Source organism: Thamnophis sirtalis, unplaced genomic scaffold (assembly GCF_051295495.1).
Source record: "Thamnophis sirtalis isolate CommonGarterSnake01/CBP01778 unplaced genomic scaffold, rThaSir2_p1.2 scaffold_4, whole genome shotgun sequence".
Taxonomy (NCBI): domain Eukaryota; kingdom Metazoa; phylum Chordata; class Lepidosauria; order Squamata; family Natricidae; genus Thamnophis; species Thamnophis sirtalis.
Window position 1 is genome coordinate 84,943,565 of NW_028261384.1, and position 12,744 is coordinate 84,956,308.

Here is a 12,744-nt window from a genome sequence, read left to right on the forward strand (position 1 = left end):
AAGTGCTCGGTCTGACTCGGACTTACTGGATCTCCATCGTTGCTCTAGGCGTCTCTTTCGGCGCTTCATCTCCCGGAGTTCCTCGGTAAACCAAGGGGCCCTCCTGGATCCACTGCCTCGGATCGGCCGTAAAGACGCAATCCGGTTAAGAGTCTCTGTCGCTGCTGAGTTCCAGGCAGCAACCAGAGTCTCTGCCGGACTGCGGACGAGGGTATCAGGAATAACTCCAAGCTCCGTCTGAAAGCCCAAAGGTTCCATAAGTCGCCTGGGGTGGAACCACCTAATCGGTTCCTCCTCCCTACAGTGGGGGTTTGGTCTCCGAAAGTCAAGCCTCAGTTGGTAGTGGTCCGACCATGACAGGGGTAAGATCTCGCTACCCCTCAGACCAAGATCATAACTCCACTGCTCTGAGAGAAATACGAGATCGAGCATGTGACCTGCCGAGTGAGTTGGGCCCCGGATTACTTGGGTCAAGCCCATGGCTGTCATGGAAGCCATGAACTCCTGTGCTCCATCAGAGTGTTCACCGAGCGAAGGCAAGTTGAAATCCCCCAGAACCATAAGCCTGGGAAACTCAATTGCCAGCTCGGCTACCGACTCGAGGAGCGAGGGGAGGGCTGCCGCAACGCTGTTGGGAGCCAGGTACATTAACAGCAGGCCCACTTGACCCTTGAGGTCCAACTTCACCAGCAGGGACTCACACCCGACAAGCTCCGGAGCAGGGATCCTATGAGGTACTAGAGATTCTCAGATAACAATGGCCACACCCCCACCCCTTCTCTGGGATCGCGGCTGATGAAGCACCTGAAAACCCTCTGGGCACATCTCCACAAGGGGGACTCCTCCCTCCGGGCCCAGTCAGGTTTCAGTAATACATGCCAGGTCTACCCTCTCGTCTAAAATTAAGTCCCAAACGAGGGGAGCCTTATGAACTACAGACCTGGCATTTAGCGACAGCAGCCTGAGACCAGCCTGTACTAGGTTAGATGATTGAAAGTATGAGAAAGTCACCCCCAACTCTGGTCATCTTTTAGTTAACTGGCTTTTCAAAATCAAATTTGGATTCAGGTGTAGTTTCAAAACAGAAATTATGTAGTTGGATTACCATGAATGTGAAAAAGATGGGAAATCACTGTATTGATTCTGAGATCAATATACCCTGCATTTCTTTTTTGCTGACACTGTCTACCTAATACTGATGATGTTACCTAGTTTAGTAATGAAACATCTGCAAGAAAACTATCAAACTCAGAGAGCACTAAGGACCCCACAGTTAAACCTTGAGCTACCAATATTCTCTTCTATGGATACAGTTTTTGGTTAAAGGGGATCAGAGCCTGCCTTATATGAGGTGGCTCCCAGTAAATTTCATTCTAAATTTTTATCTGCTGTAGATCTGCATCTTCTTTCAGTATAAGAGTAATGTATGTGTTAGATAGGGTGAACGGATGAGACAGGACTCAGGCTTCAGTGACAACTGCTCTTTATTCAGCAAACTATGTACAGATCCAGCACTGGCCTGTCTGACAGCTAGCCCTTTCATAGGGTGCTGTCAGATGGCTCAGCCAATCAGCTTCAAGTATTTTCCCGCCAGAATGGAGGACGTTGGTGGAGCCAACATTGATTGCCCCAGTCTCAATATCTAACACCCCTCCTCTCCTAGTTGGGCTTTCCCAATTAGTCCCGTAAGTAGACGGGGTGCTTGCAAATCCTTTCAGACCTGCGCAGCTCAGTTGGAGCTTGATCTCCTATGCTAAATGACCTGAGTTGACTGGTTGAACCAATTGGTGTTTCAGCAGAATAGTTTGGGTGCAGCCGGTCCAGACCTTAGCCAGTGACCCATTAACAATTCAGCAGGGCTTCTTCCGGTAGTGGTACTTGGCGTGATGTGCTGTATGAGGAGGAATTTATCAACGCGGGTTTGCCAATCATCTGGGCCCATTCTAGATAGAGCTTCTTTGGCAGATCGCACCATTCTTCCCAGCTGATTATTGCTGGAAAGGGGCAACAAGGACATGGCTGATCCCCTGCTCTGCGAAGAAGGTCTCAAATTGGATGGCTGTAAATTGGGGCCTGTTGTCCGAAACCAGAACATCGGGTAGGCCGTGCGTGGAGAAAAGTCTCCATAGCACCTTGATGACAACCTATGCAGTGGTGGTGGTCATGAGGATTCTAACCATTTCAAGTAGGCGTCTACAACTATGAGGAAAGTTTGCCCATGCATGGGGCCTGCAAAGTCGATGAGTACCCTAGACCAGGGTGCGTTAAGCCTCTCCAATTCGTGCACAGGCACCTCTGGGTGAGCTGGTTGGGATTCCAGGCACGATGTACAGGTTGCTATCTACTCTGAGATCTTCCCATCCAAATTAGGCCACCACACATAAGTCCTTGCCAATGCTTTCATCCGGACAATTCCAGGATGCCCTACATGTAATGCGTCAAATATTGAACCCCTCAGTCTAGGTGGAACAATCACCCAGTCTCCCACAGCAGACACCCTCATACAGCATACAATTTGTTAGATATCCCTCCTCCTCGCTGACAGACCGACAGAGGTTTCCACCAAGGTCCTCTGTTCCAGGGGAACAGACGTGGAATCTCATTAAGAGGTCTGACAGATCACTTTAAAAAGGGATGCTGCCAGACCATTCCTGAGCCAGATGTTTGCTTGACTTGCAATAAAGAGCTATTGTTACTGAAGCCTTTGTGTGCCTCCCTTACCCGATCTAACCCCTGCGACGAAGGTGGGATTGGAAGGCAACTAGCCAAACAAAAAGAGCAAACAGAATCTTGCAAGTAATTCCAGCCATCCAGCTGGAGAATCCTGTGGAGCCTCGAGCAAACCATCACTGAAGATGAAATTAAATCAGGATGGCTATGCACACCCCACCAACTTCACATGATCCAGCCACCGAGCACTGGGAATCACACATGTTATGATTCGAGTGTTACCTCATGGTGAACGATCTCACAGGTGTTCCAGAAGCCCATAAGAAGAACATGTTCCTGGATTACTGTGGCCAGGAAGTGTTCAAAATGGCGAAAAACCTCTCGGAACCAACTCCACTCCAGGCTGTGTCCTGGTCTGCACTGCAACAAATGTTGAAGACTCACTACGCGTGCAAGCCGTCCAAATACATTCGCCAGCACGAATTCAACATCAGGAACCAGATGGAGGGTAAATCCATCAATGAGTATGTAGCAGTGCTCCAAAAAGCCGCAGCTTACTGTGAGTTCCGAGACCTGGACGAGCTGATTTTGGACCGCATAATTTGCGCCGTGAGAGACATCACTCTGCAGAGGAGGCTATTTGCTAAATCTAACCTCTCTCTGCAGATTGCACTTGATGAGGCTAGAGCATCTGAATCCACCGCTAAGTTGACAGAAACCCTACAGCGCCAGAGCACACCTCAAGACATGCGGAAGAGCACCCGCGTTCCTCATGAGACCACTGAACCCAAGAGCTCCAAAAGCGGGGAGGATGACAGGTACTGCATGTGCAAACCAGCATGAAAATTCAACTCGAAAACTTCATGCTGCGCCAGCTGTGGAGGAGACCATGCTCGAGCATCCTGCCATTTTTGTGAAGCAATTTGCCAGCGATGCGAGCGGAAGGGGCACATCACCAAGGTGTGCCGAAGCGAATTCCCTACTGCCACCAGACAGCCCAGAGGGCCGCAAAGCCGCCCTCCCGAAATGATGGTCCTTCTCATTAACTACCTGGAAAACTGACCCATCTCCTCCAGTGACGTTGTACGCCACTCTGCAAAGAACCCACAAATAAAGCAAATTTTGAACTAGGTATGGTGGGGGTGGCCAAAGGGACCTGTTGGGGCTAATTTCAAAATGTATTTTGCCAAACAGGATGAATTGTTGGTTATTAACGGGTGTTTGTTGTATGGGGACCGAGTAATTATTCCCAACAAATTGCGCATTGCAGTACTGGAAGCATTGCATGTAGGGCATCCGGGAATAGTCAGGATGAAGTCCTTAGCAAGGAATTATGAATGGTGGCCTAATATGGACAGGGAAATCGAAGAATGGGTAGCCACATACACACCCTGTCAGGAATCCAGACCGCCCCTTCCAGAAGCACCCTCTAAAGAATGGGAGTGACCACAAGCGTCATGGTCCCAGGTATACATTGATTTTGCAGGGCTGGTACATGGCCAAACATTCCTTATAGTGGTGGACGCTTACTCAAAATGGTTAGAGTTAGTCATAATAACATCAACCACAGCTGAAGAAGTAAACAAAGTTCTATGGAAACTTTTCTCCACACACGGGTTCCCTGATGTCTTGATCTCGGACAAGGGTCCACAATTCATGGCCATGCCTTTTGAGACCATTCTAGCATCTCTAGGAATCAGCATGCCCTGGTCGCGCCATTCCATCTGGCCTCCAATGGTCAGGCGGAGAGAATGGTACGATCTGCAAAAGAGGCCCTTGCTAGGATGGGCTCCGGCAATTGGCAAACACGAATCGATCACTACCTATTGATCCAACACATCACACCCAGCGCCACCACTGGGAGAAGCCCCTCCGAGCTCCTCATGGGCTGCCGCCTAAGGTCTCACCTAGACTGGCTACCCCCAAATTATTCCACCACATCACCCCCCGACTCCACAAGCAAAGTCCGATCCTTGTCCATAGGTGATACGATATACAAACACAACTACACAGGGGGAATATTGTTGGTTCCTGCCATGGTGATCAGAGTTACCAGTCCTCGATCGTATACAATAGAACTCGAGGATGGCAGATATTGGAGAAGGCACATTGACCAACTCCATAGCCAGATTTCCAATTCCAAACTTAGGCAACCAACAGTAACTCCAGTAACTGTGGAAAGTTCCAGGAGCTTCCATCAGGCAGAACTGCAGAGCAAACAAGTCCATCTGACTTGTCCGAAGAAACCACTCACACTGAACTGTGCAGATCAGGCAGAGCTACGCAAAAGCCTGCCTACCTGTGTGACTACATCACCAGCTGAGTTCATCTATCCTAGAGGGGAGGAGTGTTAGATATCCCCCCCCCCTCCGTTGACAGATGGATAGAGGTTTTCACCAAGATCCTCTGTTCTGGCAGGAACGGAGGTTCAATCTCATTGGTCAACAGGTCTGACAGATCCCTTTAAAAAGGGATTCTGCCAGACCATTCCTGAGCCAGATGTTTATTTGACTTGCAATAAAGAGCTGTTGTTACTGAAGCCTTTGTGTGCCTCCTTTACCCGATCTAACACAGTTCATTCTGTTTTAACATATACAGTTTGAATTCAACCCCAACCGGCCCCTTGGGCTATCCCCTCCACACCCAATTGATGGAAAACAAAGAAATAATGATATTATTACAGATACATTCCAGCAAGAAGGGATTACTTGAAACAAATGTACCAAAGAACAACATCCAGAATCAGAAATAACAGAACAGAGGCTAGCAGATCCATGCCAATTTATAATCCCAAATAAAGTATTTATTGTCACACCGGTATATAATTTGTGTATATATTGTTGTTGTTCTCTAGCCCCATCTAGTGGCCAGAGGCCAAATACCAATCTGTATGTTTGGAAGTTTTACCCATCAATCCTCACTCCCCAAAAAAGAGCATGCAGTTGTAGGGGAAAAAATCCTGCTGCAGTTCCAAGACAGGAATAAAAGGCTGCTTAAGATAAGTTTATTAATGAAAAGAACCAACAACAGCTTGTAGTTCTGAGACAGCTCACCCCTTCCCTTGAGGAATGTATGGGTTTTATACAGTTCTGAGATGCTCCAGAGTGTTGCCCAATGTAATGAGCCTTGTGCCTTTTGCTATTCTAATGATGGTGAGTTTATCCCTGTCCTTAGAGCTGGATGGGGAATGTAGATTTTAGGAGTCTTTGTTTTTCTACTCTTTAATCACTTCTGGGGAAGCTGGGCTGAGGGTGTTTTGTTTATGAATAGGCTGGCCAGGATTTTTTAATTGGCATAAAATATCTATCTCTAAAGACTTCAAGCATCTGCTAGAAGCTGTTTCTTATAGCAGGAAGACTGGGGCTGCTTTCAGCCTTTAAGAGCATGTTTCTCCATATTTTCCTTTGGGAAAATATTCTATCCTGCCTCTTTCAATATTAAGAATAAAAAAATATTTTAATCATAAAATGTGTGTGTGTGGAAAGCTTCCTCCACAGGGAAGCTAGACTGCATTTCCTTTAGCATTTGGAAGGAAACATAAGCACCACGAAGAATTCAGCCTAATCTGTTTCACATGTTCATGTGAGGAGAAAAATCCATATCCCATACACATAGCATCGCTAGTGAGATTTAGATTTATCTGTATTAGTTATTGTTATGCTCACTAACAACTCAACACTGCTTTTTTTTCTGTTTAGGTTCTTATTGTATGTATTTCTATTTTCCCCACCTTTACCATCCTGTTCCTTTAATAAATAGCACGTAGCAATAGTACTCATACTTATATACTGCTTCACTGTGCTTTACAGCCCTCTCTAAGCAGTTTACAAAGTCAGCATATTGCCCCTAACAGGGACCACTAAATCCAATCATTTTAAATCCCGCAGACCAGAGGTGGGTTTCACATCCTGGTGCTACTGGTTTGCATGTACGCATGCTTGCGTGCGCAATACTTCGGTGCATATGCAGAAGTGTCTGGGCAGGTGGGCGGAGCTTCCTGCTGCCGCCACTACCAATTCGGCTGAACTGGAAGCAACCCACCTCTGCCACGGACCACTAATATTAATTTTTAAAAAGATATATTTGTAAAAGAATGGGTCTAGTGAAAGGGGTGGGCGTGACCAGCACAGGAGGCAGTCCTTCCGTTCCGCTGCTTGACCCCTTAACTGCAGCCCACAGATCGGCTGAGCCAGTGAGGGCTGGGAGTTCTATCTTTCCAGCTGCCTGGAAATGTTTCTGGTGCACTCATGGAGCCAGGCAACCTTGCAGCCGAGGGCCCCTCTTTTCCTCAGTTCATTTTGTGGCTCCAGAGCAGGCAGCAACCACGGTTTGTGCTCTGCCAGGCCTCGAGCCTGGGTGTTGGTCAGGCTGCTGCTACAATGAGGCAGAAAGCCATGTGTCCAGTCGAAATCAGCTCCCCCTTCTCTACCCGACTGCTGCTGCTTGAGAAAAGGATGATTGTCGGAGCATGTGCTTATGGTAGAAGTAAAGCACAGCCTGTCCCTTTTGAGCAATCAAATATCTGTGTGTGTATGAGAGAGAGGGGGGAGGGAGGGAGAGAGAGGGAGGGAGAAACAACAGAGGTGAGTAATAAAAATTGCAGGCAACACTGTTTGAAAGGGTTTCTCTCTCTCTCTCTCTCTCTCTCACACACACACACACACACACAAACACACACACATTTGACACACATGATTGCAATAGGACATTGGAAACATCTCTAGTCATCGGAGAGATAAAACTCATGGTCTTCGCTGGTTCAGCTGCGGTTAATGGGCTGAGCAGACACAAGGTGACTGCGCTCGCCACCTCCTGCACCTCAAAAAACATAAGACCTCCCCGAAAATGAGTCAAAGAGCTTATTGTCAAGCCTAAAAGAAAATACGTCCTGGGGAATCACAATAATAAAACATTAAAAATGCAAATAATGTCCAGATTTTTCTGCAGACCACCAAAATTTTATCATGGATCACCAGTGGTACATGGACTAACGGTTGGCAACCACTGCTTTAAAGCATCCAGATCTATGCACATGGTCTGTTTTATTGGATGATAGGTGAGTTTAGCTGTAGGCCAAGTTACGCACAAAATAACGTGTGGTGAGGACAAAACATCCATAGAAGCAAAACTGGAAGAACTACAAACATTTATTCAGGGCAAAGAAATCAGAGTCTTGCCAAAAGTAACTCAAAATGTAGAGGCAAATCGGGGTGGTGGTGGTGGTGGCGGTGGAGTGAGTCACTTCCTCATACTTTTTTAGGTTATAGATTATAGTCATAATTTAAATTACAGATATGAAAAGACCTGATACTGTATTCTGCATTTGGATTATCTGAAAATATTATTGAAGATTTTATAGAGATGCAGTAACTAAATGAATACATATATAAATCCGCTACACCAATGTCATGTGAATGATCTACACATTTGCAAAACATCATTCTGGCACCAGGAAACCTATAGATTTTATCATTGGTAACCACTAGGGCAATGAGTACTAGGAGCCCAACCCAATTGCAGTTGCTCCAGATGGGAGAATAGCTATTCTGAAACGTTTTTCTGCCTCAGGATAAGGATAACAACGAAAAAGTGCAAGTCAAATAACATATTTAATGTATTTAATAATAAATAGTAAAAAGTATGGTTAGTATTCCTCTTCTTCTTCCTCTCCTGAACTTCCCTAGATATAAAAGGAATAAAAATATGATATTACGATGTGTTTATAAAACTACATATTCTAGAAAGTAGAACGGACATGTTGCTGCTAAGAAGCAGAGAATCAGCAAATATTGTCACTGTTTGCTTTTCCTACCAGCTTTTCCTACTGGTGCCTATCTTGCTAAGAGCTTTGTAGGTACAACACACTGCCTCCTGGGAAGTGAACGCATTTACTGAAGTAGCCCAGTTTCCTGGGTGGGCACAACACATAGAGCCATAAACTAGCCAACCACATAAAGCCATTATAAATATGGTTGCTAAGAGGATAATTTGGATCCTGAGAATATTAACAATCGTAGGAGAGGTTCTAAGAGAATTCTAACACAGGATGGGAAGCAATTTCAACCACACTCTGGTAGCCCACCTCTCTAAGAAAAAAGGCCTCAATAACCACCCATAGAATCTTCTCACAACAGCTACTTTTAATCTGGCAGCACCACTTTCTATCTATGAAGAGGGATAGGGCAAGAGATAAGGGAAGCCCTAAAGTGAGCAGTAAAACAAGATTCGAGAGGCCTCACACTGGCCTTCTAACAAGACCGGGAATAAAACTACCATGCTCCAACTTTTCTTTCTTTCAAACTTGAATGAAATTGTTACCATTAATAAATATTGTAAGCCACCTGGAATTATCTATATGTGAGTTGGGTGGCTGTAAAAATTTGTTTAATAAATAATAAATAAATAAATGAAATGCATGACTATTTCTATGCCTTAGCAAGGAAGTATCTCTCTAAATAAAGGCTATTTCAATAGATAGGAAGAATAAAATGGATGCAACTAATAAACAGAATACTGTTTATTCCTAATAAACCTGTGTTTGGAAGTAGTCTTTCGCTGGCATCCAATTGTAAATTTACATAGGAGTAAAACATGCTATATTCCCAGGGATTTATTCGTGAATTGGTTATAAAGGCCAGGATATGTATTTTTGAACCAAACCCAGAATTGTAGCAGGCAGAACATAATTCTATATTACATACTGAGATATTTTAATGAGGCCTTTGAGTTTCTGTTTGTCTGTTTGTTTGTGTTTCACTTCCTTCCCTTTTTCAACAGCCCTGGCATCTTTTTCTTTGGTTTGCCAACTCAGCCTCATTTCACACTTTGCAGTACTTTCTCTCCTGAGTAGTATGGCTAATTATTAGGATGCTATACTGCAGGCTAACTCTGCCCACAGCCAGGAATTACATCCTGTTGGCTCAAGGTTGGCTCATCTTTCCATCCTTCCAAGGTCAGTATTGCCCCAATAATAATGCCCCCATATTGTTGGGGTGTTATTCTGCCACTATAAACAGCTCAGAGAGTGCTGTAAAACACTTTAGGGTGGCAAAGAAATCTAAGTGCCATTGCTTTTGCTAAATCTGCTGCAAGATCCTAGCTTCTTTGCCAGAAAACAGCAACTGACTTCTAAATCTACATTTCTAGATTCTATTAAGCCAAGCTAATATGAAAACATCATTATATATTTTAACATAGACCGGAAAATATGATCCCCTGAATTGGATATATTAAGAAAATCTGGAAAGTCAAATATTCATGTACAAATTCTTATGTTCCCTTCCCAAACTGCAGTGTTGCTAGGCTATATTTTTCAGAAAGGACCTATATTTTGTCTGAGAGATCTAGATCTAATTTTTCATATTCACAAAATATTAATTTGCTTTCTATGTCCTGAATTCTAGCAAAGAATTCTAAGTGGGGAAAACTCAATTCCTTCTTCAAGCAGTATTTTTATCCATTTGAATTAGAGAGGAATATTAATTTTAGTGTTTTATGTTTTATTTTAGATTGTAAGCTATTTTAATTGTATCAGGCTTTAGCAGAGGGCTTTATTAATTTACCAAGCATTTCCACTTCTAAAAAGAACCATTTGTCCATACATTACTGTGAGTTTTCTGACTGTTCTTCAAAGAGTAAATATAGGATCCAATTAAAACACAAATGCAAAATGGAAAAAGTTTTGACATTCTGGTCCTTACCTGAGGACAATAAGTGCTATAGTCTAACTTCAAGTAAACAAAAATATTGTCTCAGTTCCTTAATCTCTGCCATGACCTTTAAAACCATCCATTTCATGTGGTCAATAATGTCCAATGATTTCTTTCAAAAATTGCTAATCTTTTAATATGAAGGTTGCTTTTGCTCTTTTCTAGTTTTCTCTTTCCTTTTCCTATTTCCTACTAGAACTTCTTTTTTTCTAAGGTTTTACCCCTTAAGTAATCTATAAATGTGGATCAGAAGATGCATGCTGAACCACTTCAGAAATTCTTAAAAGAGATATAATCCTGATTTGCACACTGCAACTACTTACCTGTTCTTTAAAGTTTCTTCGTCTGAAGAAGTGCTGATAGAGAAATTAAAAGCAGAATTTAATATTATTCTGGCAGTAGTTGAATATTTCATCTTTACTTGGTCAGCTTGGCCTAGTCATTTATCTGTTTATTTATTTGATTTAATTGCCACCCATCTTTCCTAAGCAATCCTGGGAGGTTTACAGCATAAAAGATAAATATTTCTAAGACTATAAAAACGGCTATAATCAAAGACAAAGTTAATAAAGACAACTAAAAGATAAAAGATGGGGAGAGATGGAGGAGGATGTACAGTGGGAGAGATGTGGGTTTGTCTCTTAATTCACCAACCACCTCGAGTGAGATGCTCTCCAGTTGGGGCCCTTAGCCATCGGCCAGAGCCTGGCCTTCAGGTCCTTATGGAAGCTCAGAAAGGTGGGAACTCATCTCACCTCAGGAGATAAGATGTTCCAACGGGGGGGGGGGAGAGGCCAGAGCAGAGGTGATCCTTCTCCTGGACTCTACCGGCCAAAATTCCTTGACTGTCGGGGCTTGCAGCTTGCCTCTTCTGCTGGCATGGGTGGGGTGGGGTGGCTTCAATGGGGTGAGACTGTTCCTCAAGTAACCTGGATCTATGCCATGTAGGTCTTTAAGGATAATAACTAATACTCTGAACTGCATCCCCAACCAAACCAGCAACCAGTGCAGTGGCGTAACAGGGCCCCCAAGAACTGTGTTTCTGTGTGTTGCAGCAGCACTTGCACCAGTAGACACTTGTATGTAAGCTTGGTTTTTGTATGGTCCTCCATGCCCTGGATCTATCCTTTTAGTCCTTTGTTCTGGAATGCTACTGCCGTTAGGCTTGCAAAAAGATGTCTTTAATCTCACCGTTTGGTCTTTTCTGTTGGGTTTGGAGGAAAGTCAACTTCATATTTAAGCCTTCTTATCCAAGCCCTGCCCGAGGTGGAACATACTTTGCAGGTAAATGAATTTGTGGCAGAAGAGATCAAATCTCTTTTGTGCCCAGCATCACAAGCTTTGTGCAAGACATGTCTCCAATCCTCCATTGTGCCAGCAAGCAAATCAATTTTGTAGCATCCTTAACTCAGTTCACTTACAGCTAAAGAGTTTAAGAGGATTTCATAAAATCTTTCATAATGGGCATGAAAATTAATTAAGCCTTATTGGTAGGGAGGCAATCTCTGCTGCTCGAATTTAGGCAGGAAATTATTTTGGGAGTTTCCTGCACTCAGTTGGGAACTCTCCTTTGCGTTTGTGAAGGAGGAGGCCTGCAGAGAATGCTGATTTTTGCCTTGTATTTTCATTCAGGTTAGTGAGTGCTAGAACTAGGAGCATCCTCTGCTTCTAGTTCTAGCCCACACATATAATGCTACAGGTACTCACCGTTTCTTTCAACTGCGCACTTTAGTGGAAGTGGGAGTGGAAGCGTGAGGCGGAGCTGGAGCAGGAGTCAGATGTTCCTGTGCTGCTGATGCTTTTGGTGGAATTTTGTCTCCCCTAGAAGACAAAATAGAATTAGTCCAAGTTTGAATGGGTTTATAAAGGTCAAAGTTCTACTCTTTTGTTTCCTTATGTGAACCCAGCCTTTCACATTTTCTCTAAAGGGGGAAATTGCTCATCAGCATCCTAAGATGGCTTTGCTGCAAAACCCAGGTGTCGCCTGCACATTAGAGAATGCATGTGTGTACCCCGGATCTCATCTTCATTGCATTTCAAGTGCAGCTTTTCCAAAATGTCTAAGCAGACTCTTCTTCCTTTCCCTCCTCAAGCCTTTGATTCCTATACACATTTATTTCTTTTATGTATTTTCATTCACCTCATTCTGCTTAATTCATGGTTGAGAGTGGGAATTAAAGGATAACTGGGTTAAACTGTTGGACCAAGTGTGGGGAGACCCAAGTTCAAATCTCCATGAACGTCATGGAGTCCTTTGAGTGATTTGGTGCCAGTCGTAGATTTGTAGATTTGTAGATTTATTGAACATTTATAGGCTGCCCTTTTCCCTGGGGGGACTCAGGGCGGCTTACAACAATGGGGGAAG